Here is a 27,513-nt window from a genome sequence, read left to right on the forward strand (position 1 = left end):
TCATATCCTTTCTGTTTCTGACCCTGTTTCCAGGGACATATTATAAAAAGTGAAGCCTTCCTGAATTTAAAAATGTAATGCAAAGAAAGAATGATGTTTAAAATGCTAGTTTTATGATAAATCACAGCATAGCACTCTTCCTCTTCCAAAACCAAACAATTCCTGCCAAGCAAACCACCTACCCCAAATTCAGTCATACTGCATCCTTACATTTCCTGCAGCACCTTATGGTCATATCAGTCCAAAGTCACGCTGAGAAGATAAACATCCCTTCACCTGGTATGGGCAGGGACCCATTCAGTTTGCCTGATAGAACTTTGCTAAGACTATTTTCTTCCACATACATTTAATCGAGTCATCGGATAATTTAACTTTCTCTCTTTCCTCACCTCTTCTCTGACCCACTTATCTATTTCCTTCGTTACTCTTAAACCAATTTTGGAGAGAAATTTGACACGTATAATGACTACAACATCGTCAGCACTTACTATGTGGCAGGCACGGTGCTAAGTGTATTATATGTGGAACTGCATTTAATCCCCACATAAGTTAGGGATTTTTAGTTTTACTTTACAGTAAGGAAACTGAGGCTCACCAAAGTTCATTGACTTGCCCAAGATCAGTCAGTGAGTAAGTGACGAGGCTGAGATTTGAACTCGTCTATTTCACTGAGAGCCCATGCTCATCGTAACTACCGTGCAGGGCGATCTTCCTCCTTGGCCATTGTTCTTGTCTGGGTCCCTTAATATTCTCATTAGGCACCTCTGGCTGCTGAGATGTCCCTCTTTCCTGTGGCAACTCATGCTTGGGACCTTGACTCATATTCTTCTCCACATTCAAACTGACACTCACTTATTCAGCACATGTGATTGACTACTTCTTTGTGCAGGAAAGCCCTCTGAAACCAGAGATCTCCCAGGGGAAAACAAAGCTCCCTTAGAAACAATGTTCTAATCTGGATTGCGCTGGAAGAAACTTAAAAAGCCCTTGTCCTCCCAACTTCTATTCTTGGATGGGTTTGGGTCTCTAGTCAGTTCAGAAATTCTTTATCCTCATTTAGACACTCGGAGGGAGTGGCTCATTCCAGCATAGCCCACCCTCATTCTACCCATAGCAGGTCCCCCCTGGGCTCCACCCCCAGGCCTTGCAGCAGGACAGGACAGCTGTAGGGCCCACGCTGCATAGCAGCATGCGTGTGTGTCCCCAGACAGGATGTGTTCTCATCCTTGGAAAAACCTCATGGCTGCTTCCTTGCTTTGGCCACATTCTTTAGCTAAATAAACCTCTTGGGTACAACTAAGACATTCTGTGCCCTGAAACTATGAGTGGTTTTGAAAAGTGACCTCAACTGTTAGATTCCAAAGATCGATGCTTCCATGCCCACTTACAGTTATAGGTAGCAAAGAAGTCTTTCCCTTTGTCCATTTTTCCCTCCAGCTATGTGCAAACACACTGTATTTTATTTGTATTCAAGGTGGCTCAAATTTCAAGTACTATTTCTTAGGGATAGTGATCTCTAAATACATGTAGATGCTTCCGTCTACATATTCAGATGGTGAGTGCACAGTTTCTTCTATTATTTACACCTTGCATTAGCATATTTGTTATCATTGGTGAACCAATATTGATACATTATTATTAAACAGAGACCTTAGTTTACACAGGGTTCAGTCTTGGTGTTGTCCTGTTCTGTGGGTTCTGACAGGTTTATGATGTCATATGTTCTCCATTACAGTATCGTACAGCAAACATACTTTTACCTTTTCTGCAACATCATAGAATTGGCCATATGGATCTTGATCTCCACAACAACTCTGTAGCTAGGTAACATTTATTACCCTCAGGATAGAGGAGATACATTCAGAAGGTGGAATGATGTATTTGAGGTCCCACAAATTGAGGGTGCCAAAGCCAGGACCAGAACAAGCTAACAGCATGGACGGTGGCCGATCTCAGAAAGGGGTTAATTGCTGAGGACACAGACTGTGCGCCCTCAGGGGCCCTCTAAGCTCAGGCACTTTATTTTCTAATGGCAGGTAGAAGGAGGAAGATTGCACATCTTCAAAGGAGACTGGCTGTCTGATATTTGTTAGGCGAGACTCTGAGGTGACTTCAGAGACAATGGGTCCAGCGCCCCGTAATTAAGAGGGAAGGCCAGCCCCTGCCAGTCTGACTCAGAAGGCTTACTGAGTCATCCTGTGTGTCCTCTCTGCTGCTATTTATGGTCTTCCCAGTTGCTGATATTTGTTGGTTAAAGGCTCACACAGCCCGTCTTGCCTAAAGCAGTGTCGCTTAAAGGGTGTTGAGAATAAATAGGGTGACAGGTGTTGTGGGAGAGTCATTTTTTTTAAGAATCTTTCATAGCTGAGTCTTTTTTAAAGCTCTCTATGCTTAAAATACAACTATCCTGAAAGAAAATGAAGGCAGAGTCCGTTTCTGGACAGAGCTGCTGAATGCTAAGACTTTCTGGGGGGTGCTGGCTTTGGCAGAGGGGCAGATCGGCATCAGCGAAGCTGTTGATGAGGACAGCTCAGGAAATCAGGGGAACGAGACAATGAGAGGAAAAGACTGGAATGCTGTCACTGAGGCAACTTAGGCATGTTTATCACCAGAAAGAGACAACGGTGACAACAGAACCCTCGTAGGCCATGATAGTCTGAGTCTGGTGAGGGACAGATGGCTCATGCAGATGGAGTGACCAGAGAAAGATGAATGCAGGGACTCTACCAAGGTGTGGGCAGGCTTAAGGGAAGCATGCTGGAGCTAGCGACTGCAGGAACCCATCAGCACACCCAGAAGCAAGGGGTGGGGGCAGCCATGGGATCCCAGAGGGAGCTATCCCTTTGGGTCTTTGGGTAGACGAAAACAGAGCCACAGGGAGGGACCTGGGCAATGAATAACCCACCCTGTTTTCTCTCAGTCTCTTATCTCCTGCTGATGACTCCCGTTGGCCAAATTCCCAAATAAGACATAGACCCATGGAACCCGTATGATGCAACCCATGAAGGTCGGTGTCCTGGGCCACCAAGCAGGCTAGACAAGGGTGGAGAGAGGACCTGGAGGACTCAACACTAAACATCTTCGTACAGGGAAGAAGGTTAGGACCACATTTTGTTGAAGTCTGATTTCTTTAGTTTATGTTAATAGTCAAGATATTCAGTGCAGAGGAAAGCAGAGCCAAATGACGGAGAAGACCTGGTCCTGATGACAATGTTCGTGTCCCTGGATCCAACCCTGCCTGAAGCTATATCCCCCTGGACTTCTCAGTTATGTGAACTGATAAATAACCTTTTTTGCTTTAAGTTAAAAAATAGTAAAAATATTAATTTAATGATTAAAATATTAACTTGAAATGTATTAAACACATAGTTTAAACTTCATTGATCCCTTGGTCCTTGAAAATTCTGAAGTGCCTTTTTAGAAGGACGACTCTCTCCCCAAACCCCTACTGAAAACCACACCTAAGAAACAGGGCAAGGGAAGATTGTGTTAAAGTTGAGGCGTACAGAAAGCTTCATTAAAAAGCCACTGAATAGTTGAAGAGAGGGCCCCAATTTGCAACTAGATTTAAAATTTTTGTATTTTCTCAGTTTGCACAGAGATTTAGCTTAAAGATTTCCATTACTTCATTCAACAAACATGTACTGTGTACTCCAGCCTTGTGACTGCAAAATGGCCTATCCTGGTCTGTCTCCTTCTGACAGCTCAGTCCCTCCTGGGACCCCAGCCACCATGAGTAAGACTGATGACAGGTGGTGAGAAAAGGCCTCTGAGGAGGTGACATCTGAGCAGACATGTAAAAGAAATGAGGAAGGAGCCAGCCATGAAGACCCGAGGCAAGAGCAGTGGGAAGAGCAAGCTCACAGATCCAAAGGTTTACTTGAAGAACAGCAAGGGGGGGAGGGCCAAGGATGCGTGTGGGAGAGCCACCAGAAGGGCTGGTTGGGCACCCATTCATATAGGGCCTTGTAGGCCATGATAAGAAGTTTGTATTTTATTCTGATGGTGATAGGTAGTGAATTAGAAGGCTCTGAGCAGGTGAGGGAGATGATAGAATTTATTTTGTAAAAGATCACTCTAGCTGCTATGTGGAGAGTTGATTCTGGGGGAAATGAAGGAAGGAAACTGGTTGGAAAACGATTATGATCGTGTTGCTCAGGGATGCTGGTGACCTGGAGAGGGGGACAGAGGGCAGCTCAGTGTTTGAGAGTTCCAGCCAAGTGGTTGACATGGATACACCTTATATGGATACTCACACTTGTGGGGCTTTTTGCTTTTGTTTGTTTGCTTTTAAGATTTACTTATTTATTTGAGACAAAGAGAGAGAAGCAGAATGGAAGGGAGCAAAGACGGAGGGAGCAGAGAGGGAAGGAGCAGAGGGGGAAGAAGCAGAGGTGGAGGGAGAGGGACAAGCAGGCGCCATGCAGAGTGCGGAGCCCTTCCTGGGACTCAATCTCACGACCCTGAGATCATGACCCGAGCTGAAATCAAGAGTCTGACGCTTAACGGATGGAGCCACCCAGGAGCCCACACACTTGTGTTTTTAATCAAGGATGACTTAATTTTCTAAAAAATGGTTTTCTTTTGTGGAAGGAGTTCAGGGAACTTGCACCAGTTAAGAAGCACTTATTACTGCTGTGGAACTTTTCTTGTCTCAAATTCACTCAGGAAACTTATTAAAAAGACAGATTTCCCAATTTCCTACCCTTCTGATTCTACCAAGCCTACAAATCTGCATTTTGTGACCCAGACTTTGAGAATTACCAGTTAAGAATTTAGCAGCATCCCCTAGTGGTGGCTATTGGAAATTGCAGAGGTAACAAATTTCAAGTACGGTACTTTGAGTTCTTCATGTATATATTTGTTATAGGCAAAGTAACAATCTTTTATGCTCATCCTAGAGATAATTTCATGGGAGTAACCAAATGGGGTGGAGACTCCTTCAATGATTATCTGGAGAGAACTCTCAGATGTATTAAGATAAAAAATAATTGAAACTTTGTAAGTAGTAATTAATTGGCTATTATGAAGTCAGACAGCAGTAATGGCTCTGAACTCACAGCCCAGCTGATTATTAGAGTTCTGTAAGATTAGAGTATTTGCAGCTGTGGAGGTAAAATAAAAAGGGTGGCATTTTCCAAAAGTTATAAAAAGCCAGCACTCACTGAGGCAACAGAGCTTACACCAGCCGTGGAAGGGTAGCAGTACCATCCCCAGGGGAACAAATTTCTTTTAACCACTGCTCCAACTAGGCATGAGTCACTTCTTGTTGAGAATTTTGTTAGTTTGTCATTTTGGATTGGAAATTGCTCCTCTCTTGCCCAGCCAACACTAGCCTACCTGGTCACTGCTGCATCTTTGCTTGACGGCTCAGATACCTACCTGTCTTCCCTGGACAGTCCAGAGAGTGGGACAGAAGGCAGCCCAGGGGCTGAGAGTTCCAGCCACCTGAGAAAATATTTCAAAGGGAAGTCTGCATGGAAGTCATGTTGGCTGGAAGAAACTTCCAGCTTCAGAGTTTCTTTGTTGGTTTGTTCCATTGTTTCTTCGTAATGGTTACTCTCAGAATTCTCCATGCCTATTCATCCCGCATTTCCAACCCCCCTCCCACGTTTTCTCTACTTCAACACAGGCTCATATTTAAATTAGAAGATCTTTTAGTATACATTTCTCACATTCTAGACAAGGCAATTGAGATGTGAGCAGAATGACTTCTCCAAGGCTAAAGGGGAGCTAGAGTCCAGGACCACTCCTGGTGGCCCCATAAAGCTCACAGGCCAGTGGGACCTGGGACCAAACAACCCCTCAACGTCTGCTTGGCTTGTCCCTCCTCCACCCTCACACATGCTCCCTCACATCTGCGTGCGTGCGCGCACACACACACACACACACACACACACACACACAGAATCTCTCTTAGTTTTCTTCTTTCTGCCACCCCCTTTCCCCCTTTCCCCCTTTCCCATCTGGCCAGCCAGCAAAATATGAACATCTAGGGAAATCAAACCTCTCCTTTAAAAAAAATTCTTTATTTGAAAAATGACAAACCCAAATGAAGCCTCAGGTTTTTAACCTTCACCAACTAAATTATGCGGTGTTTACTTGTGTTGCGTCATCTTGATTTATTTTTGTGGGTCAAGCCTCTAAAAATAAATAAATGAATAAAAGGTTTATTTGTTACAATCCAAAGGAGAAGAATCTGAACAAGGAAATAGGAAACAAAAGGAAAGGTGAGCCAAAAGATTGCATAACTAATTAAGAGAACACAATACAAATCGGGACATGCCCACATGTACTTTTCCATTTAGAAACAAACCTAATGACAGTGGCACGTTCTTTTATTTTTTTCCTCAGGACTTGCGGCCGGGCTCAGAGTGCATCTGGAGGAAGGGCCTGCCCCCTAGTGGTGCCTGCGGAAATGTGCAGGTACATGTGCCCAACTCAGGGCTGAGGTAGCCCAGGGATACGTGCTTGACAAAATTGTATTAGAAGGAATGCTTCCGCTGCTTTCCAGTAAATACAGCAGGTGGAGACACACACTGGAAAACTGGAACACGGTCAGCCTTATTTCCATTTGGCTGTTAGAAGATTGCTAGGCACCCAGAGTTAGTGAAACTTAAGTTTGACCGTAATTTATTTGTGATGCTTCCTATGTCCCGCTTGTTTTTAACTCTTGAAAACTGTTAAGATCTGGAGATTTTAAGCAAATGCCATCTTCACATCCATTGCCCCCCACCAAACACACACCATTGATTCCTATTAAATACTTACTTAGTGCAGAAATATGGGGTGACGTGGTGTTGCAAACGTTAATGAGACACAGATTCCCTCCTTCAAATTCACCCTCTGATTGGGAGAGAAGGTGTATTTGGACATAATTACAATACATGGCAGTGATACAAACAGAGAAAAAAATATATATTGATTATATAATTATTATGCATCAATTTTATATATAATTATATTGTATTATATGAATATGATTAACTTAATATAACATGTAATATGTTATATACATAAACACAGAGCAACTGTGGGCCGAGCCCTGTGCTAGGCATGTCCACATTTCATTTAATATTTAATCACAACAGTATCTTTTAACAGAAGAGGAAAGGGAGGTTTGGAAAGATTACATAATTGGCCCCAGTTCACATAGCTATGAAATGGCAAAATCGGAACCAGAATTCAGGTTGTCTGATTCCATCTGTATTTCACTTACCCTCAGCAGACTTTTACTGAGAGTCTACTATGCACCCGGTGCTGTGCTAGGGGTTTGAGGTGCAAAGATAGGAGACGGCTGTCACTGGCCTCAGGGCTCTCGTTCTGTAGGGGACTGGGTATGTGGAAAAACAATTCAATTACAGTACGATACATGAAATAATGGAAGCGTGCACAGATCGCCTTCTGAGCAAAGCAGCAAAAACCGTTCATTGCTCAGGAGCACTGCTTCCTGTCGTCATGCAACCCTGTTACGGGGCCATGACTGAACTGCCCAGAAGCCTGCAACTCGGCCAAACACAACCAGCTTCAGGCCTACCAGGGCCCCTGGGAGGCCTAGTATCGTCATTCTGCCCAACAGCGGACTCAACTTACTCACCCAACCGGCCACCTATCATTGACGGTTTCCAGGGTGAGAAACCCAGAAAACTACAGCACCAGAGTAAAATTAGGGAGAAACAGAAGCAGAGGTGACAGGTGAACTGGTCAGAAGCAGAAGCAGGGAGTCCAGAGAGAGAGAGGAGCTGAACTGTGAGTCTGGCATCATCATAGGAAGAAGGAGCCGAAGGTCTCTTCTCTCAGGGCAAGTCTGTTTTAGTTCCTTCCCAGGGTTCCAGGGCTCCCCGCGGCTGGACTATAGAACTGCCTGGCTGATGCCTGTGCTTCTTGCGGCCTTACATGTCCTTATGTCACCAGAAGTGTCTGAGCTCAGCCAGGACTGGGATCCTGCAACATAAAGCCTAAGTCCTGCGGTTCTGACGTGGCCCCGAGAGCGCCGGAGGCGAGGTGGCTGGATGGGGGGCGGGGGGGACTCAGCAGAGGCCTCACCAGGAGGTGACGCCCAAGCAGAGTGTTGAGATCCACGTAGGAGTTTACCAGAAAGACAGAGGTGTGGAGGGTGCTCCAAAAGTTCAGTGTTCCTTCCAGCACCAAGCATGACTGGTGGCAAAACTGTAATGTCTTGGTTCTCCTTCCAGGGAAGTGACCAGAAATTCTCTCTTCAGGAACGCCGGCTTAGAGAGAGGGCAGTGGGAAAGGGGAATTTTCTCACTCATGGAGGCTCTACGTCCTGAAGCCTGGTGGTTCTGCCCAGACACTGTGGCTTCAAACATTGGCATATTCTTCTCACCTGGAGTATCTGTACCTTTAGGAGGGTGAGGTCCTGAGCCAAGCGACAGTGTGAAACTACAGGATATATACAATGACTCTGCTTGGGGTGTCATTATCACAGACTATTTGGGAGGAGAAAAGTTTGCAGTTTTTACAGTCTTGACGTTTTCGTCATATACAAATCAGTGTAAGCCTCCTTTTCCATGTTGGCTTAAATTTCTTTATTTTTGCACTAACTTGCCTCAAAGCCTATGATCCAGCATAGAACTATACTCAAAGAAACAGACTCGCCCTTGCACATTGCAATTACAATGTTATTTCTATATAAAAATAAACTCTGATCTAGTATGAAGTGGTAGGCAAAATTTGTACCTATTTTAGAGACAAAACACAAAACTTTCGTGAAGTTTCTGCTCCAAGCTATGGCCTTCAGATCAACTGGATTTATTTTGCTCTGACCCGAAGAGAGTGTCATGGAAAAGTTGGAGAAACACTTTTTTAGGCTGTTGTCTCAACTTCCTAAATTGTCCACCCTATTTAAGTTCTACCCATTACAAATTCATGTAGCTTGATTTTTTTAAACTGTGGTGAAAAACACACAAAATTTACCACCTTCATCATTTTTAGTGTACAGTTCATTAGTTTTAAGCAGTCTTTGCTGTGCAACAGAGCTCTAGAACTTTTCCTCTCACAAGACTGAAACTCTATGCCCATTGAACAAGTCCCTACTTCTCGCTACGCCCAGTCCCTGAAAAACACCAGTCTACTTTTTGTTTCTATGAGTTTGGCTACTTTCCATTCCTCATATGGTGGAATCATACAGTATTTGTCCTTTTGTGGCTGGCTTATTTTACTTAGTGTAACATCCTCCAGGTTCACCCATGCTGTAGCAAGTGATGGGACTTCCTTTTTAAGGCTGAATAATCTAACACTATATATATATGATATATATATATATATATATATATATCAGTTTGTTTATCCATTCATCCATCGATGGACACTTGGGTTGCTTCTCCTTCTTGGCTCTTGTAAATAATGCTGCTATGAGGGGGCACCTGGGTGGTTCAGTTGGTTGAGCGACTGCCTTTGGCTCAGGTCATGATCCCGGGGTCCTGGGATCGAGCCCCGCATCGGGCTCCCTGCTCAGCGGGAAGCCTGCTTCTCCCTCTCCCACTCCCCCTGCTTGTGTCTCCTCTCTCGCTGTCTCTCTCTCTGTCAAATAAATAAATAAAATCTTTAAAAAAAATAATGCTGCTATGAACATGAGTGTGCAAACATCTCTTTGAGCCCCTGCTTTCAATTCTTTTAGATATATATTCTAAAGTGGGATTACTGGATCCCATGCTAATTCTATTTTTAATTTTTGAAAACAACTGCCATACTGTCTTCATAGTGGCTGCACAGCGTACAGGCTTTCAATTTCTCCACACCCTCGCAACATGTGCTGTTTTCTGGTTGGTTGGTGGGTTGGTGGTTGTTGTTATTTGATAGTAGCCATCCTAATGGGCGTGAGGCGACATGTAGGTTGCTTTTAAAGTCTGAATTCCCTTGGAAGTGGTAAGGGTATCTGTGAATCTTCATGCCTTGTAGTAAACTTTGACCTTAGCAACCAGCTAAGGTCATTCACTGAGTACATGGTATTTAGATGTAAGAGAAGGTGTTAGAACCCTAGAAGGAGATCCTAGATCTCCTCAAAAACAATAAAGCATTAGGGGGTGCCTGGGTGGCTCAGTCAGTTGAACATCCCACTCTTGGTTTGGGCTCAGGTCATGATCTCAGAGTCATGAGATGGAGCCCCACATCGGGCTCCGAGCTCAGTGGGGAGTCTGCCTGAGATTCTCCCTCTTCTTCTGCCCCTTCTCATGCTCTCTCTCTCTGTCAAGTAAATAAATAAGTAAATCTTTAAAAAAATGATAAAACGTTAAAACTGGAAGCCTGGGGAGTGGGGGCTACCTGAGAAATCCCACAGAGGATATTTTCCTCTCACAGTTGTTTGACCCTTAGGACTTTTTTCTTAAATGAATACAAACACTTTCATCAGAATTATTCCAATATTTCTGAGAATATCATCAAGAACTTATTTTCTAGAAACAACTCTTTTGAGCTAATTTAATTCTTTGATCAATTTTCTTTTTACTGTGGAGTCACATAATTTTCAGTATTTGTATTTCACTGAAATAATTTGGATTTAATTCAATGATCACATTTTGTACTCGTATGAAATGTTCCCAACTTTGGCTTCAGCAATTTTGAGTTTTCTTTTGTGGTCATTTTCTACCAAGTCTAATTTTCCTGGGTCAGGTTTTATAGGTACAATTTTTGACAAGATGATTTGATTTTTTAGTCAATTTTAAAAGTCAATAAACCCGGTTTTGAGCAGGTTTTGCCTTTGTCAGTTTTATTTTGTGTTATTTCTATAAAATGTGATTTTAACTGGGTCAATTTTTGTAGTTTTGAGAATTACCGAAACAATGAGATTCTTCAGTTCACTTTTTGTCATTATTAAATTTAACATATATAGCTTTGGCTCTTCCGATTTAAATCTGTGTTGATTATTTCTACGATGTCTAATTTTTTTTCTGGTGCCCAGGTTAAAGTGTACTTGAAGTCAAAATACCGAGGTTGCAACATCTTGTTTTCCTCTAAAATTGTTCTGATTAAAATATTAAAAGTGGAGTGTCACTCCCGAAAGCCCCCACTGTACGGTCTCCTCACAGTCTTCCCGGGGAGCAGAGGGCAAAGGAGCCCTTTGATGAGAGCCCTACTGGTCAGTGTTCCCAGGCAGAAACTAGAGTGAGAAGGGTAGAGAGTGACAGTGGCACAGACTGCTCCCTCAACCTGTTCATATAAGTTCCAGTGAAATCTGTAACTAGAAAAGGAGCATCCAGAGAAGACTTAAAGGGCCGGGGGTCGGCAAATCTGCTTCACCCCGGATGCAGAATGAGTCAAACGCATGTAAGCTTTGTTAATTCCAGATGATGTCACTGGTGACAGCACCTCTCTCCCTGACACCCATTTTCTGGGCCATGGCTCGGGTCCTGCGGTGGCTCTGGGTCAACGGAAGCCCAGCTGGATGGATGAGCTCACTTTGCTGGTGCCTGGGAAGACTGTGAGGAGACGGTACAGTGGGGGCTTTTGGGAGGGCAGGATGGAAGCCCTTGGACGTGGAGGGAGTTTCTAAGAACAGAGGATAGCAGGGAGGAGAGAGAGTGGAAGGGGGTGTCAATGGCTGGCCGGGCCAAGAGGCAGATTGGGCTTACACAGAAGGCATGACAGTGGGATCAGGGTTTATAGGGCACTCTGATATGCTTTACATAAGAGAATGCCACCTGTATTGCCCGAGATATGGGGTATAGAGATACTGCTGGGTCTGTGGCGGGGGCCACTGGGCACACCCCCCCTTCAGAATCCCGTAGCACAGTTTTGTCACTGAACACATTTCTACTGTAAACACCATTGCAAATGGTGGGTTTTCACCTTAGCTCGACTTGTAGAGAGGGAGGGAAAGAGAAGGAGAGTAGAGAAGAGGGCAGAGAGAGGCTGATTAGATGAGTTGGCTCTGGTCCTCACCTCTGGTTCAGCTGGTGATTGCTGTTGGCGGGTGGCTGGGTGGGGAAGGGTCCCCCACAGGCAGCAGGAGCAGAGGAGGCTGGGGACCAGGCGCGAACTTAGAAACACGTCTAGTACAATCATGCTTTGCTTCTTGTCATCCACACGATATGTATTTAATATAAGCCAGTGGCAAGTAGTCTTCCTTTCATTATGTACCTGGGGCAGCCCCTGGAGAGAGAGGAGTGGGTTGGTCAGCAGAGGGAAGAGAGATCAGAAAGTCATTTGAAGGCCATGATCTCTCCTCACTTAATTCCAGATGTGGCAGCCACCACGATCAGCATCTTGGGTTCCAAGCATTCACCAGAAGGGAGAAAAAGGGAGGTGGAAGGAAAAAGAGAGACTGGATAGGAGAGAAATACAACTGATAAAAGTAAGCTCCTTCTGGGAAGAATTCTATTGTCAAGCTGTTCCCTAAGGGAACACGTCCTCGGAGAGGTATGAAGTGCATTCCCCTTTCCTACTGTGGTGTGTGTGTGTGTGTGTGTGTTTTTCTTTTCCTTATCCCTATGAAAAAAAATCTGTTAATTTCGTATGACAAACAAAATGTATCTCCTTTTCCTGAGTACTCCATAATTGTATAGAAATGTGTATCATTTCCTCTCCATAATTTTGAGAATATTTTTGAAGACAGTGACATATTCTGACTCTTTAAGAACAAAACAATTCATTTTAAAAATCACTGAATGACAGCAATCAAAGTGCTCAAGTGAGGCAGTTCGCTTCAGCACTTGTTCAAAATGTCATTAGAAAACCGACATATAGCGGGTTGTTATGGCAACTAGAATAGCCGAGTTTATAACATCACTGTAATTAACGTGATCCAAATGTTATTAATCTTTCAACATCACTCACATCCTCTGCAGGAACAGCAGCTCTGGTCCTCTTAGGATTTTTCAACGGTGTTATCTTTGCAGGTTTCTTCCCATTTTATTTTATTTTCAAATAGATCTTCCTCTGATGTGGCTTTAGTGAAATTAGCTATTGTTTCTCTGCCTTTACTCATTCTATTTTGACTGCTATTTTTTGATAAATCTTGCAATTAAATGGAGAAGAAGGAATCACAGCTAAAAACCAGAACAAAGTCTAGAGATGAAAAGATATACACATTTTATGTGGAGAACCTGAGAAAAATATTAAATACTTTGCATATAGATATTTAGTATTAACTCACATTTGCATAGCACTTTATAATTTTTAAAGCACATTTACATACACTATTTAATATAACAACCCTGAGAGGGACAAGTAATATTTTTGGGGTGCCTCCTATGTGACATTAAATGTGATCTGTATACATGAATGTTTTAGATCTCACAACAAACTTGCAAGGTAAGTGTGGGTTAAAACTATGCCTTCACAACTTGACAACAAGAACCCAAAAACCCGATTAAAAAATGGACAGTCTTCAAAAAAACATTTCTCCAGGGATGATGTATAGAAGTCATCAACTAATATATGAAAAGATGCTCAACATCACTAATTATTAGAGATATGCAAACCAAAACTACAAGATATCCCCCTCACATCCATTAGGATGTTTATTATAAAATGAAACAAAAAAATAACAAGTGTTAGGGAGGATGTGGAGAAACTGGAACCCTTGTGCACTTAGGTAAAACTATAAAATGGTGTAGCCACTGTGGAAAACAGTATGGTGTTTGCTCAAAACACTATCCCAGCAAATGATCCAGCAATCCCACTTCGAAAAAGCAGAATTTTGAAGAGATATTTGCACACTCATGTTCACATCTGCATTCTTCACAAGGGCCAAGAGGTAGAAGCAACTCAGGTGTCCATGGACAGATGAGTAGATGAACAAACTGGTATATCTGTTTGATGGAAGATGATTCAGCTTTAGAGAGGAAATCCCATCACATGCTAAAACATGGATGAACCTAGAGGACACTGTACTGAGGGAAATAAGCCAGACACAAAAAGACAAATACTGTATGATTCCAGGACGTGAGGAATCTAAAGTGTCAAATTCATGGGACAGAGAGTAGAATGGTAGTAAAAAGGGGCTGGGAGGAGGGGGAAATAGGGAACTGTTTAATGGCATAGAGTTCAGTTTTCCAAGATGAAGAAGTTCTGGAGGTCTGCACAATGATGTGAATATTCTCAGCATCCCTGAATTGTACATTTAAAAATGATTAAGATGGCAGATTCTACATTATGTGTTTTTCCCCCCTCTAATTAAAAAAAAAATGCCTCCACGTTGACACTCCTTCCTTGAAAAGGTGAAGCTAAGTCCTCTCCCCTTGGGTGTAGACTGGATTTAGTAATTTGCTTCTAGTGACTTGATGTGGAAGAAGGGACAAGGTATGACTTCTAAGACTAGGTCAAAAGAGACATTGCTGCTTTTGCCTTATTCTCTCTCTTTTCTCTTTTTTTGGGGGAAAGTGGGTCCTCTAGCCCCAGTCAAGCCTTTACATGTCTGTCACCCTGGTTGATACCTTGAGTGCAAGCTCACAAGAGACCCCAAGCCTGAAACCACCCGGCTCAGCGGACTCACAGAAACTGACCACATAGAAACTGACATAATAAATGTGTATGCTGTTGTTAAGCCACTAAATTTGGGGGAACCCATCACACAGCAGTAAATAACTACTACAATAAATATTTTCCATTAATCGGAAGCATTGAAGATCTCTGATGTGTTAGGAGGGCTCCTCACCCTTTCTGTGTTGATTTGTGATTTTGCCGATGCGGCTGGAGTCTATTCTGAAAGAGGCTCTGGGTCAGAATCAGAGCCTTATGTGAATTATCGGCAAGCCCAGCCTTACGACCGATATCGGGGAGCCGGCTGTCCTGTAACCTAAGGGCTGCTAGATTTCTTTGAGCTCCTTTATTTTTCTCTCTCAAGAAGAATCAAGAAATAGGAATGCCCATGAGGTATTCTCATTGAAAGTTCAATCGCACGTGAACCAGTGAGTTTAGATATCGGAGGTCATACCCCTATCTCACACTACATTCAAAGAAAGTTTTTATTCTTTGTGGAAAAAAAGTGAAAAGGCAAAATAGCAATACGTCTGAGAAACATCCAAAAGGCCAACAAGGAAGGAAAACTCCACATCGTCTCGAGGTGAACAAATGGGGTTTCAGCCAGCAGTGTTGTTTGGGAAGAGTTTCTCCCCTGTTGGACTACAAATAGTCTATCCTTTCCTTTTCAGTGTAGGAATCAAACTATAAATTTGTGGAGAGTGGGACAAGGAGGCAAATTCACTAATCCTGATACTCTAGTTTCCTGAAGATTGTATTGCTACCTGTGGGTATCACCTTCTATTGTTTTAAAACAAATTCTCTTTAAGTGAATGAACTGGCTTTACTGCTCATATTTATGAACTCTTTAAGTAGGGAAAAGAAGCCTTCCCAGATTTCGAATTTTAATGCAGGGTCCGGTATTATAAAATAAAATGAATAAAGATAAGCTAATACAAAATAAAGACTTGCATTGCTTTAAAAAAAAAAAAAAAGGAAATCGAAGCTCTCAGAATTTTAGTTTTATTTACCCAGGTCTCATAGCAAGAATGAGTGAGACAAAGGTTACGAACCTGGATTGTTCTGCTTCTGAAATCTACCCTCACTTTCTACAACATGAAGGAGTTACCACCTTCATTCTAGGGATGAGGAAGCTGATTTCGGGAGAGGTTAGGTAACTTACCTGTGGTTTTCCTGCTGGTTTGTACCAGAGCTCAGATCCTAAGTCTTAGTCCAATACTCTTACACAACTTATTGCTTTTCTGTTTAGATAATGTATTTGGTAAAGGTCTTGAGATATAAATATGAATAAGGTAATCAAGTAGAAAATATCCCCGCAGTGAGGAAACATGGTAGGTACATAAATTAGAATTGGTTTCTTAGGTTTCTAGTTGAGGAATTCAAATTTTAAATGAGATGGCGGTTTAAAAACTTTTTTTACTAAGTCATTAAACTGTTGAGGAAATCACTACTTGTAAGAGCCAAAACATACAATAATGTCTCATTTTTGTTTACCATGTTAGGTTTTCAGAGCACCTTTAAACATACCAGTCCATGTGGTTAAACATGATGTTAAATTTGTCAGTAGAGGAAGGCCATTGCAGGAGAAAGGGGGCTCCTCTTCCTGGTTTCAGAACGCTTACCAGTCAGTAAGTAGTGGATGCATGGGGACCTCCGGTGGTACACTGCCTCAGCTGTATACCCACACCACACAGTCTCTTGGTGACCGTGCACAGCAGTCCAGACCTCTGACCATCTTGATGTGACTCTTCCAATAAGGACACCGTGTCCTCCAGACCTCAGGCCTGCAGAGGCATCCAGCTTTCAATGTACACCTGCTCTCCAGCTTAGGCTCTTGGAGCCCTGAGGCTGGTTTCATGCTTGCCTGGCAATGAGGGACCAGCTCTGGCCTGGGAAATCCAACAGACTTCTCTTCATCCTTTGGCTGTGACCACACCTCCACCAGTGAGGTCTGAGCCCCGCCATGTTTAAAACTCTTTTCCAAGTTGGTCCTTTCACCCAGTCAAGAGATGGTTAATGTGTACTGCAACTAAAAACTCCGATGGACATACTTGCTTCCCTCTTTTTGGTGTCACTTCCTTCAAAATGTCATCATTTGAGGTCACTCTCTTTCATACTTCACCAGTGCTGGAGGGGGGTTTTGTCCCTGCTACATGGAGACTGCTGCCCTGGTCCCTCCACGATTTCACAGCAGCGGCATCCGTTTAAGCTCATCGCTGCTGTTGGTTGGCTTCTGTATCCAGCCCCCTGCTTTTATTCCCTAAAACTGCTATATTCCCATTGGTGACCCACCATGCTTTTCTCAGCTTTGGTGGCCTTTGTTAAGAAATGGTTTTGACAAATAATACATTATATGCTAAAAAAAAAAAAGAAGATAGTAGAAAGGGAAAAATGAAGGGGGGGAATCGGAGGGGGAGACGAACCATGAGAGACTATGGACTCTGAGAAACAAACTGAAGGTTCTAGAGGGGAGGGAGTGGGGGGATGGGTTAGCCCAGTGATGGGTATTAAGGAGGGCACGTACTGAATGGAGCCCTGGGTGTTATACGCAAACAATGAATCATGGAACACTACATCAAAAACTAGTGATGTAATGTATGGTAACTACCATAACATAATAAGATAAAACTAAAAAAAAAAAAAAAGAAATGGTTTTGAGCATATCAAGAAGGCACTGAGGTGGAAGGGACAGGTCTGGAGCTTGCTCTGAAATGTCAGACGTTTAGCTACAAGCTCATACTCCTCATTCACATTGGTGTTAAAACAACCAACAGAGCTAAAGCAAGAGAAAAGATAGTGGAGTGCAAGGGAAAGGGAATGTGGAAACCTGACCAGTAATAAAAAGATGGATGGGTCGGCACTTAGCCGTGGCACTTATCATCGAGGTCTAAGAGAGATGGGAGAGGAAGTGCAACACCACCACCATAAATAGGCTCATTCTATTGACTTAACCATAAAGATCAGTAACATTTGTTATTTTGTTAGCCTCTGAAATTTTTAGCAATAAAGTCCCTTAGAAACCCTCAAATGAAACTATAAGCTTGTTCAAGGGCAGAGGCCAGGAAAGAAATTTTAAGAACATACTATCTTGCAGCGAAGGAGAGGAAGTCAGGGAGAAAAGCTGATGGGAACGGGACAGACGCCAGCGGAGTACAGTGTAACTCTGCTCATGTTTGGAAGCCTGGTCTGTGATGCACAATGGAGTGGGGCTTTGCCATCATAATTTCATCTGTCCCTCCAGCCAACCCCAGGCATGTTCCCTTCAGGGGCTTGCTCCTTGTTCAGATCTGTTCCAGCTCCAGGGACTCAAACTCAGAGCTGCCTCTCTTCTCCCCAACACGAAGTCCCTATCCTCCACATCTTTCACAGATACTTTTCCTTATCTTCTGTGGATTCATGTTACATTTCCTGAGCATTTTCTTTACCTTGATAATGACCTTGAGTCTCCTGATTCCTCTCCTTTTTTCCTCTTTATGATGCTTCTTTGGCATTTACATGCTTCCCCTACCAAATCTTGTCTGGAAGGTTCATCATGTTGGAGCTACTTTAACTCTGCAGATTTCTTAGCTGCTTGTCATCCATGCTGAACTTCATCCTTGAGTTATTTCTGTTGTCTGCTTTCAGTTAATATTGCTGCACAAATGGGACCTGGTAAAAAAGACATGGAAACATAATAACTGGGTCCATTTAATTTGTTTGGCCCTTCTCTTTCAGACCTTTCCTGTGTGTATACTTACATACACATGTGGCATTTCAAACTTACGTTTAAAGATTTTTTTTTTATAAAAATAGGATATTATACGCATTACTTTTTTTTTCCCCCTTAAGAATATCTCCTGGGCATCTTTCCATGTCATTACACGTATACTACTTCATTCTTTCTTGAACAGCTGCATAGTATTTCACCGTATGAATGGCTGTACTTTATTTTCCCAATTTCATATTTAGGTTGCTTCTAGTTTTTTTGCTATTTCAAATAATGCTGCAATAAATAATCTTGTACATATATCTTTTGTGCACCTGTGTTTTTCTGCAGGATAATTTCCCAGTAGTAGAATTGCTAGTTTAATTGATCTGTGCATTTTAAATGCTGATAGATACTGCTATATTGCTCTCCAAAAAAAAGTTATCTCATTTTATGCTGTTACCAAATATGAATGAGAACAGGGTTCTTCTCTAAATTAATGCTAGCCTTACTTGGGCTCTTAACGCACCTGGGGGTTCCTACTATTCATTTTTCATTGGTTCTGTATTTTATTGCCTAAATAACACTGCCAGGCCCCTTATATTTCTGAGACCCTTAATTTAATCCTGCCTTTCTGATCTCAGGAACCGACCTAACCTTCTCTTCTGCTGTCTTCAGTGTGACTACCATTCATTCTCTCACTTACTGCCTCATGATCTTGAGTTTGCTGCTGGAGCTCCGTAATTACATCTGCATTAGAAAAAAGGCGGATGGGGTGGGGGTGGGGGCATGGTGCCAGTGGCATCCATCTCTTTTATCAGGAAGGAAAGCCTTCTTAGAAGGCTCCAGAAGACCTCCCCTTACATCTTCTTAGCCGTAACTGGCTCCCATGGCCATTTCTACTGCAAAAGGAAATTGGGACATTTAGTATCTGGCTAAATAGAACAAAACTGTTACAAATATGTGCACCAACATTGATTTATTGCTTGAGTCTAGACATGCTCCTGCCCAGAATAAAATGAAGGTTCTGTGAGTGTGGAAGAAGGGGAGAATGGATATTGAGTAGTAATCCACAGTATTTGCCAACAATATATATTTGCTCAATACATATTTGTTGAATGCATAGTATAAGAACAGGTCAGCAACCTGTCACCACACTGAACTGAATATAAATCCCTGATTTATCACTTAGTTATTCAAAGTCACAGTTTGGTTCTAAGTTACAAATGCTGGATATCTGCATGCAGAACTGTATTCATGTCCTGATGGGGGCTACAGAGTACACATCCCAGGGCTGAGTGACATTTTGTTCTCATTTGAATTCAAATCAATTTTGTCATCTCTGAGGGGCAGATGTTACACGTCAAACAAGTGACAGATTGCAGCTTTAATTTAAACAGCAAGATTTGGTTTATAATATACTTTATTGGAGAAAAAAATCCAGTGATGTCACTCAAGTGTTTTCTGGATTAAATAAGAAGGTTTTTGGGGCATCTGGGTGGCTCAGTCATTAAGCGTCTGCCTTCGGCTCAGGTCATGGTCCCAGGGTCCTGGGATCGAGCCCCGCATCGGGCTCCCTGCTCAGCAGGAAACCTGCTTGTCCCTCTCCCACTCCCCCTGCTTATGCTCTTTCTCTCTCTCTGACAAATAAATAAGTCTTAAAAAAAATAAAGTAAAAGGTTTTTTAATGATAAAGGAAGGAGAGGACAACTAGATATTCACAGGTCCCCTGAAAGAATGGAGGAGATGGTGGTGGTCGGCACAGCTTGTTGGAACCGCGCTAGTGACAAGGGCAGAACTAAGGGAGCGGCGGCAGCTCCAGGAGCATGATCATGGAGGTAAGAGGGTGAGCACGCGGACAGAGGAAGAGAAGAGGCCACATTGGGGGGGGGCGGGTACGGATAGAAAGTGGCTCTCGAGTTCTCCTGGTCCTCTGCCACAATGAGAATCTGTGTGGTGAGAACCTCGTCACGGGGTTGATTCCCACGTCCGCTGAACCAGCGGCTGATGTCTGAGACTGTTAAACCATGAAGGAGAATCAGAACACCCAGAGCTGCACAGTCTCTAACTTTGAGCAGCGTGTCCTTTGATCTCCCCTCTTCTTTCTTTATTGAGGCTAAAACACAGCCAGTGAAGTGCATGCAGGGCTTTAATCCTAAGTGCACAGTCTGGTGAGTTTTCACATACGCCTTCAACCCTGGAAGCTGCCTCCCCAGACTAAGATGCAGAATATCCCTTTGCGTCCTAGAGTCACAAAGAAGTTCAGCAGGATGAAGTTCTGCTAACCTTAAAAAAGGTATTTTACCTTTTTTAAATCACTGTAAGTGAACTCACAAACTCAAAACAGGCTCAGGTGGCCCAAGTAAGCGAGTGGAACCGATGAGGTGGATGCCGCCACGGTTAACTGAAAGTGACGTCAGGCTTCGAATATTTTGCTGTCAGAAATACTTCCTATGAACAGTTTTGTAACTCAAGTTATTTTTCCCATTTTAGGAAACTCCCTTAGGATAGATCTCAAGGGGTATACTTACAAGATTAAAAAGAAAAGTAAAATCATTTAAAAAACTTTTAATATACATTGCCAAATGTGTGGCAGCCACGGGAATGTGCCCACAGTCCTCCAAACACAGGGGGCAGAGGTGACCACGGGTCTGTCCACAGCCACACCTCCATGGGCTGCTTCTAGCCCATGAGCCGGTGCCACAGAGATGCCAGAGCAGGCCTATTTCTGGGAGACATGGGACTCCTCTGGTGGTTGCTACTGGAGGGAGGATGTCCCATTGCCTTGCTGAACCTTCCCTTAGGCCGCCAGGCAGGTGAGGTGCTCACACCAGCCTTCCCTCCCTCCGTTGGGGGGTCAGATGGCCATAGGCTGTGACAGCTCCCAGCCTTCCTTGCTGTCTCTCTGCTTTCCCTCACATGGGCATTTCCCCTGATAAAATTCTTGCATGCCTCACCCAGGCCTGCTATGTGCTTTGCTTCTCTAAGGACCCAGATACACACAGTTATATTTGTTTCCATTTGTTTCCCCAAGCGATCTACATGAGTGAGTTTTTGCTTCTTCTTTCTCAGCATTGGATATTTTCCAAATCTTTGCTACTTTGAAAAATGAAGAGAAGCGTTTTCCTTTAATTTGCATTTTTAAAAGATTTTCTAAAAAAGATTTATTTATTTATTTTAGAGAGTGAGCAAGAGAGAGAGAGAGCAGGAAGAAGGGCAGAGGGAAAAGGAGAGAGAGAATCTCCAGCAGACTTCCCACTGAGCGCAGAGCCCGACTTGGGGTTCAATCTCACGACCCTGAGATCATAACCTGAGGTGAAACCAAGAGTTGGGTGCTTAATCAACAGCCACCCAGGCAACCCTAAAGATTTATTTATTTATTTTAGAGAGAGACAGAGAGAGACAGCCCATATGGGGGGTAGGGGCATAGGGTGAGTGACAGAGAGAGAATCTCAAGCCGACTCTCCCTGAACAAGGAGCCCCAAACAGGGCTCGATCTCATGTCCTTGAGATCATAACCTGAGCGGAAATCAAGAGTGGATGCTTAACCGACTGAGCCAACAGGGTGCTCCTAATTTGCATTTTGAAATATTGAAGTTTGACATTTTTGGCATGTGGTTTCCAGTCATCTGGACCATCTTACCTGGAAATTTTCCTTGAGGAGTCCATGGAAACACAGCACTCACTTTGAAACCACCACCTTCTGGGAGGCGCGGTCTCCGGTGGCTTTCCTGCCTAGCAGCTGCCAGCGCGCCTTGGATTTCATCGGGAAGGTGCCGTACGATGCTGGCTTCCACAGGACTGACACATGACCCAGGGTGAGTGCCAGGCTGGGGAACAGGAGCATAGCCCGGGCAGTTCCTCTTGCAAAATATGAAGAGCTAATCGTGTGCTGCAACACAGGGTCCCACATGGCCTCCCCTATGGGAAGGAGAAGAGACCAACATTTATAGAGCACCTACTATGTGCTAGGTACTGCCTTTCTCTCATTTTACCTGACACAGCAGGTGTCATTTTCAAAATTCTACGGATGAAGAAAGTGATGTTCAGAGAGTTGCCCAAGTCACGCTGGAGTGCAAAAAAGGGACAGATGAAAGTTTGAGGTTGCCCATATTCTTTCACTCCATTAAACTTCTGAGGCTTCTTGGACCTCAAGCATTTTGCATCACTCAAGTGGTTTTTCTACACTCTGTGTTGTGTGGCACCGCTATCTGCTTAGCTAGACTATAAGTTCATATCCTCCGTGAATAGTAATGAATGATGCTTTAGATGACTTAGGCTGATTTTCTGGAATTTGAGTCAGCTGAAGGATCACCCATGGCTTCCTCTTACAAGTGGACACCAGCAGTTAAAAGTGGAGATGTCTAGCACTCATTTATCAATCCTTACAAGGGATATCTTCTGAAATGAGATTAAAAAACTAACCAACCAACTAACCAACCAACAAAAACCCTGCTTCCAAAAACCCACCAACCAGTGAAAACAAAAGCAGAAATACAACCCAAATCCTTAGACAAACAGGACCATTTTTTAAAATAAAATATTATACGATTCAACTCTCAAACCAAAGGATTTCAAGGATAAAGGAATCAAGTTTTATGTGGAACCTCAATTATTTTTAGGGTCATGAAAAGACACGTTTGGCCTTGTCTCTTCCCAATTTGAATATCTGAGTGCTCTAAGTTCCCATTTTCCCACCCATGCCCCCTTGGTATCATGTGATGAGTTAATAAGGAGAAAATACTACTGCATTCTCAGCTTTCACATCCCTAACAAAGCCTATATTTTAAAGCTGTTATGGAACTTTGCACAGAATCCAGGTTTAAAGACAAATTAAATACATAAAAAAACTAAGCGTGACAGCAAAGTTTAGTCACCTGAGAAATAGCTACTAAATGTATCTCTTCAGTTAGGAACCTAAGATAAAAACTTGAAAAAACTCACTACGCTTTTGCTTTCAATTTTACTCTAGGCCTTATTAAAAAACACTTTTGGCAAGAAATGTACTTGTATAATTTAAAGCCATCCTGATCAGAATGTGTTATAATAACTTGACTATGTAAAAAATTTGTCTGTTTGCTACTGTCATGGAGCTGATCTTTCTGAGTTTCAGTAGAGGGGTTTAGGGTACAGGGCAGTGCTATTTTACTCTATCTTGAGTATATGTAATCAGAGTTGGGGATGGTGGAGACTACAGGTTATAAGCACTCTCAAGACTTACGCTCCCTGACTATGCCCCTAGAGTACATGGGAGTCTTCAAGGAGCAATGGCTGCTCTTAGCTAGGTGATAGGTGGCCACTAGAATACTTCACTTAATTACCCCTCCTTGAGCTTTTCTTCTCCTTCTTTCCCCCTCTGCTGATGTGTTGTTGCTGAGGACAACTATCATCTTCTGCTTTGCTCTTACCCTGTCCACTAAGTGACCTAACTAACTCATTACCTTGAGTTCCACCTCCTGTGCTATCTTCAGCTTTTATCCTTTCTCCTTGGGAATTCCATACCTTGTTGGTTCTCATTGTCACAGCTTCTTAATGAAATAAGATAAGATAAAAGATACCTGGTTTCCTTTAGAAACTGGGTGAATCTTAATTTCTCCCCTGCATAACAAAATTGTGTGTTCTTTATTACATTAGTGCGGCTTTGTGAGGGTTGAAGTTAGCAAAGGAAGACAAGGGGTACAAAAAACTGTGAATTGTAGAGGCTCATACCTCTGCTACTAGACCAGGTCCTGTTCTTAGTATCTGACCAAGTTCCTTTTCTCCAAATCACAGGGATGGCATTTTCCTCTTTGGGGATTTTCTGAAAGTGAAAGCAATCATCTCAATCACTGTCATTCAAACACGATGAGATCTGAGGATGGTTGTTACAAGAGTTATGCCAGCTGGGCCAAGCAAATGTAGCTGGCATGCTGCACAAACACGATATGTGGATTGTAATCAGAATACAACTTATTTTTTTCCTTTCCTACTGCTTCTCTAAACTCTGTTCCATGGGGAATAATCTTCCCCTAATCATGGTTTGAAAACTACCAACCCAGTGATTTTTCTGCTCCCTCATAAGTAATAGATATCCCATGGTTACTTTAAATCATAACCAGAGATGTGCTTTACAATTGCAATGTCCAGGTCAGTGAGATCAAAACTCCACACCTGCTGATGGCTTTTCCTTTCTTTCCTCAGACAGACCTGTTTCTTCCTGGAAGTCCTCAGTGGGGAAGGGTGTGGTCCTTCAGCTCTCTAGCTTCTGGCACCAGCCAGAAGCTCAGGAAGCAAGGTGCACACCGGGTAGCGATGTTCTTATTTGGCTGGGGCCTCCCGAGCCCTCGAGGTCCAGTACGTAGTCAGTGCAGGCATCCCTGTGGAGGCCTGACCCATGATTACTGCCGATTCTTGTTTCTCTTTGTGGGCTTTTGAGAGGGCATCCTGTTGGATGTCTCTCTCCTCTAGGTCTCTTTACCTAGAGGGGGGTACCTTTCTTTCAGATGATTTCCTGTGACTCTTTTTCTTAATTATTATATATTAGGTGCTAAGTCTCTGGCCTCCTCTTGAGATCTCTTAACCCCTCCAGGTGGCCCTATTGGACAAAAAGCCTAAGAACTGCTCTTCTCCCCCTGGGTATTGTTGACCTTAAAAGCCAAACTGCTGGTTACTTTGCCAGCAAAAGATGGATTTATTTGGGAATGGCAGAGAATTGCAGTCTGGGACAAGCAAGCTACAGCAAAACCGTAGGCAAGTCCAGAGAACACAGGAGAGGAGCGTTGTTTTGTAGCGGAAAAGGGGAAGTTTTATAGAGGAAACGGGGAAGTTGGGAAGGCTGTCACAAACAAAAAGTCCATTGGAGTAAACTGGGAGTTGGAAGTAGAGTGGATTCTCATTGGCTGAGTTGTGAGTCTCTCATGGGCGGGGCTATTGGGGGAGGGGGAGAGATGGGAGGGAGGGGAGGAAGTAAGCCTCTCTTCTTCCTGTGGGGTAGTAAAGCAGTATCCAATGTACATGGTCCATCTCTTCCTGTTTGGGTCTGCAATTGAGGATGAGTGGTAGGGCGACAGCTCCCCTGCCGAATCTTTTGACTGCATTGTAGTGAGGTTTCCCATTATTAATTTTCACATTTTCCACGTTTTGATTAAGATCTTTCTTTGAAAGCATCACTGATCAATAGTCAGACTCTTTATATTTAGTGGTTTTGTTTCTCAGTGCCAGGAAGGACCTTTACTAGTTGTCATGTCCCATGGTGGAGAGAAAGTGCAAAGTGCTTGGAAACCACTTAAAGCCATATTTGAGTAACAAGGAAGGTTAGGAGGGAGAAACTCTCAGGCACTTCCCATCTGACGTCTATATTTTCTCAAGGTCAGAAGTGTTGGAGATCATCTCAAACTACTGAGCCAGCATCACCTTACTGGGTACACTGTTTCTAAAAAGTTCAGCAGTCAATAAAATACAAAACTTAAAATAATTATACAAAACAGAAGTAACGTAATGATTCCAAGTTATGTGATGGAACTAAACCAGGACTCTGGGTCTCAAAGTAGGCAACTGACATATTTCTTGGCACTTACTTTGACTTAGGGGAGAAAAGTCCTCCCTATGAAGGTATACCTGGAGTTATGTATGCCTCCCAGAAGTCTGAGCTTACAGCAGCCATGAAAGCAGAATCATGGATCCTGCGAGTGCACTGAAAGAATTAATTGTGTGCATTTGGGAAGATACAGTCCACATACAAACATGAAGCAATAGCTAATGAACATTTTTGCAAAATGGTAAAACCTCCAAGATGGTTTCAAACAGTATTGCTCTGTCAAAAGAACTCTTTGGAACCAAATGCGTTATTGGTAAAATAGCCTCTAGGGTTGTACATTCAGAGACCATGAACTGGTTAAGAATCCAAAGTTAGTTAATAGTTCAGATGAAAGAAAACTCTTGTGAATGCTGAACCTTCTAATCCTTCAGAAAAAGCAAGTGAAAAATTAATTTGTCCCAGGATCATGATGAGGCTGTTTCCAAAAGGCCATAATCAAAAGAAGAGTTTTCCCCATTTTGCAAGGGTTTGAGAGATGCAGACAAGAGTCTTGTCTTTCCATGAAAGAGAGAGAAAAAGCAATAGTGAGAAAAAGGTATACAGATCTGGTCCGCATATCTTGGAAAAGTGGTCTCGTCAGATGTCATCTGCTTCAATTCCTGGAAATCCTTACTTTCAGGTCACCAGATGGTGTGCAGATCTAATCAGGATTTGGTGCTTTCTTTAGATGTATTGCGTGAATACAAGACTCTATTCCCTGCAGCTTGGCAGCACAAGTGTTGGTTTGCAGTTCCTGATAAGGGTCTTTCCAGCAAGGCTGAAGAGTCTTTCCGGAGGAGTCTCTTCCAACAGATGAAAAATGCAGGTTGTAAGATTTGATACATAAGGTCGTTGTCTCCTGGGAGTGCACTGTGAAAAGCCTGCTCTACCAAAGCATGATTATTTTTAATGGAAATAATTAGGCCTTTACACTATTGAAGTATATCTCTTTTTATTAACTGTGGGTCACACAAGGCAGGAGCAAAGTGTGTTGGACATCCTGTGAGTATCTCAAAGGATGAGAGTGCATGAGTTCCCAACAGGGTGGATGATGGACCAATGGTAATGTTTTAGGCCAAGATTTTGGAAAGTGTCTACAAATGTTGCCAGTTGAGTCTTAATAATGCTGTTAGTGTGTGTGACTGAGGACCAGAGATAATATTCACAATGACAATGTGGTAACACTGGTCAAATAAGTAAGATTTGTTGAAACACCTGACCAGTAAAATGGGTTCCCTGATCACTATGAAGTTCAAGAGCAGTTCCCCAGGTAGGGATAATCTTTTCTAACAGAAGCAGCATTGGCTTGTCTATAAGGGAAAGCTCTGGTCCCATGAGAAAACATACAAACTATGACTAAACATAATTACCTATGAGAGGGGAAAGTTGTATGAAATCCATTTGTATGAACTGATTTCCCTGGGTTATACTTTGGACAGATGGGACAAGCAAGGTAGGCACTTTTGCAACCTTATAAACTTTTCCCCACCAATATTGGTTTATGAATGCTATCATTTTGTCAGTAAACCAATGGTTTAATGTATGTACAGTTGTTAAGTATTGAGAATTTTAGAATTTCTGGGACAGCCAGATTGTTATTTGGTCCAAACCAGAGTTCTCTTTTTTATCAAGCCAACAATTATTAGATTTTTAGTACTGCTCTCCTTCTCTCATGTCAATTTTTGGGTATCTCATCATTTTTTCTAAAATTATCATCTGGGAGAACATCCTTTTGGACCATGACAGAGTTTGGCTATTGGTTTCCTTGAGAGCAGCACTTTGTGTGTGTGTGTGTGTGTGTGTGTGTGTGTGTGTGTGTGTGTGTGTGTGT

At 42.9% G+C, this 27,513-nt stretch overlaps 1 long non-coding RNA gene across 1 annotated transcript in view; it reads right to left on the reverse strand.

Moving 5' to 3' along the window:
* Nucleotides 1-6,010: 6,010 nt before the first annotated feature.
* Nucleotides 6,011-27,513, reverse strand: part of LOC141374924 (uncharacterized) — a 57,747-nt gene continuing 36,244 nt past the window's right edge. Inside the window, exons 4-9 of the long non-coding RNA XR_012382134.1 lie at nt 23,837-23,927; nt 21,771-22,048; nt 17,868-18,090; nt 11,902-12,111; nt 6,772-6,846; nt 6,011-6,143 (exon numbers count right to left, since the gene is read on the reverse strand). This is a non-coding gene — a long non-coding RNA (uncharacterized lncRNA). The remainder of the gene's footprint in view (nt 6,144-6,771; nt 6,847-11,901; nt 12,112-17,867; nt 18,091-21,770; nt 22,049-23,836; nt 23,928-27,513) is intronic.

Source organism: Callorhinus ursinus, unplaced genomic scaffold (assembly GCF_003265705.2).
Source record: "Callorhinus ursinus isolate GAN/ISIS: 27379988/994484 unplaced genomic scaffold, GSC_fseal_2.0 scaffold23, whole genome shotgun sequence".
NCBI classification, from domain to species: Eukaryota; Metazoa; Chordata; class Mammalia; order Carnivora; family Otariidae; genus Callorhinus; species Callorhinus ursinus.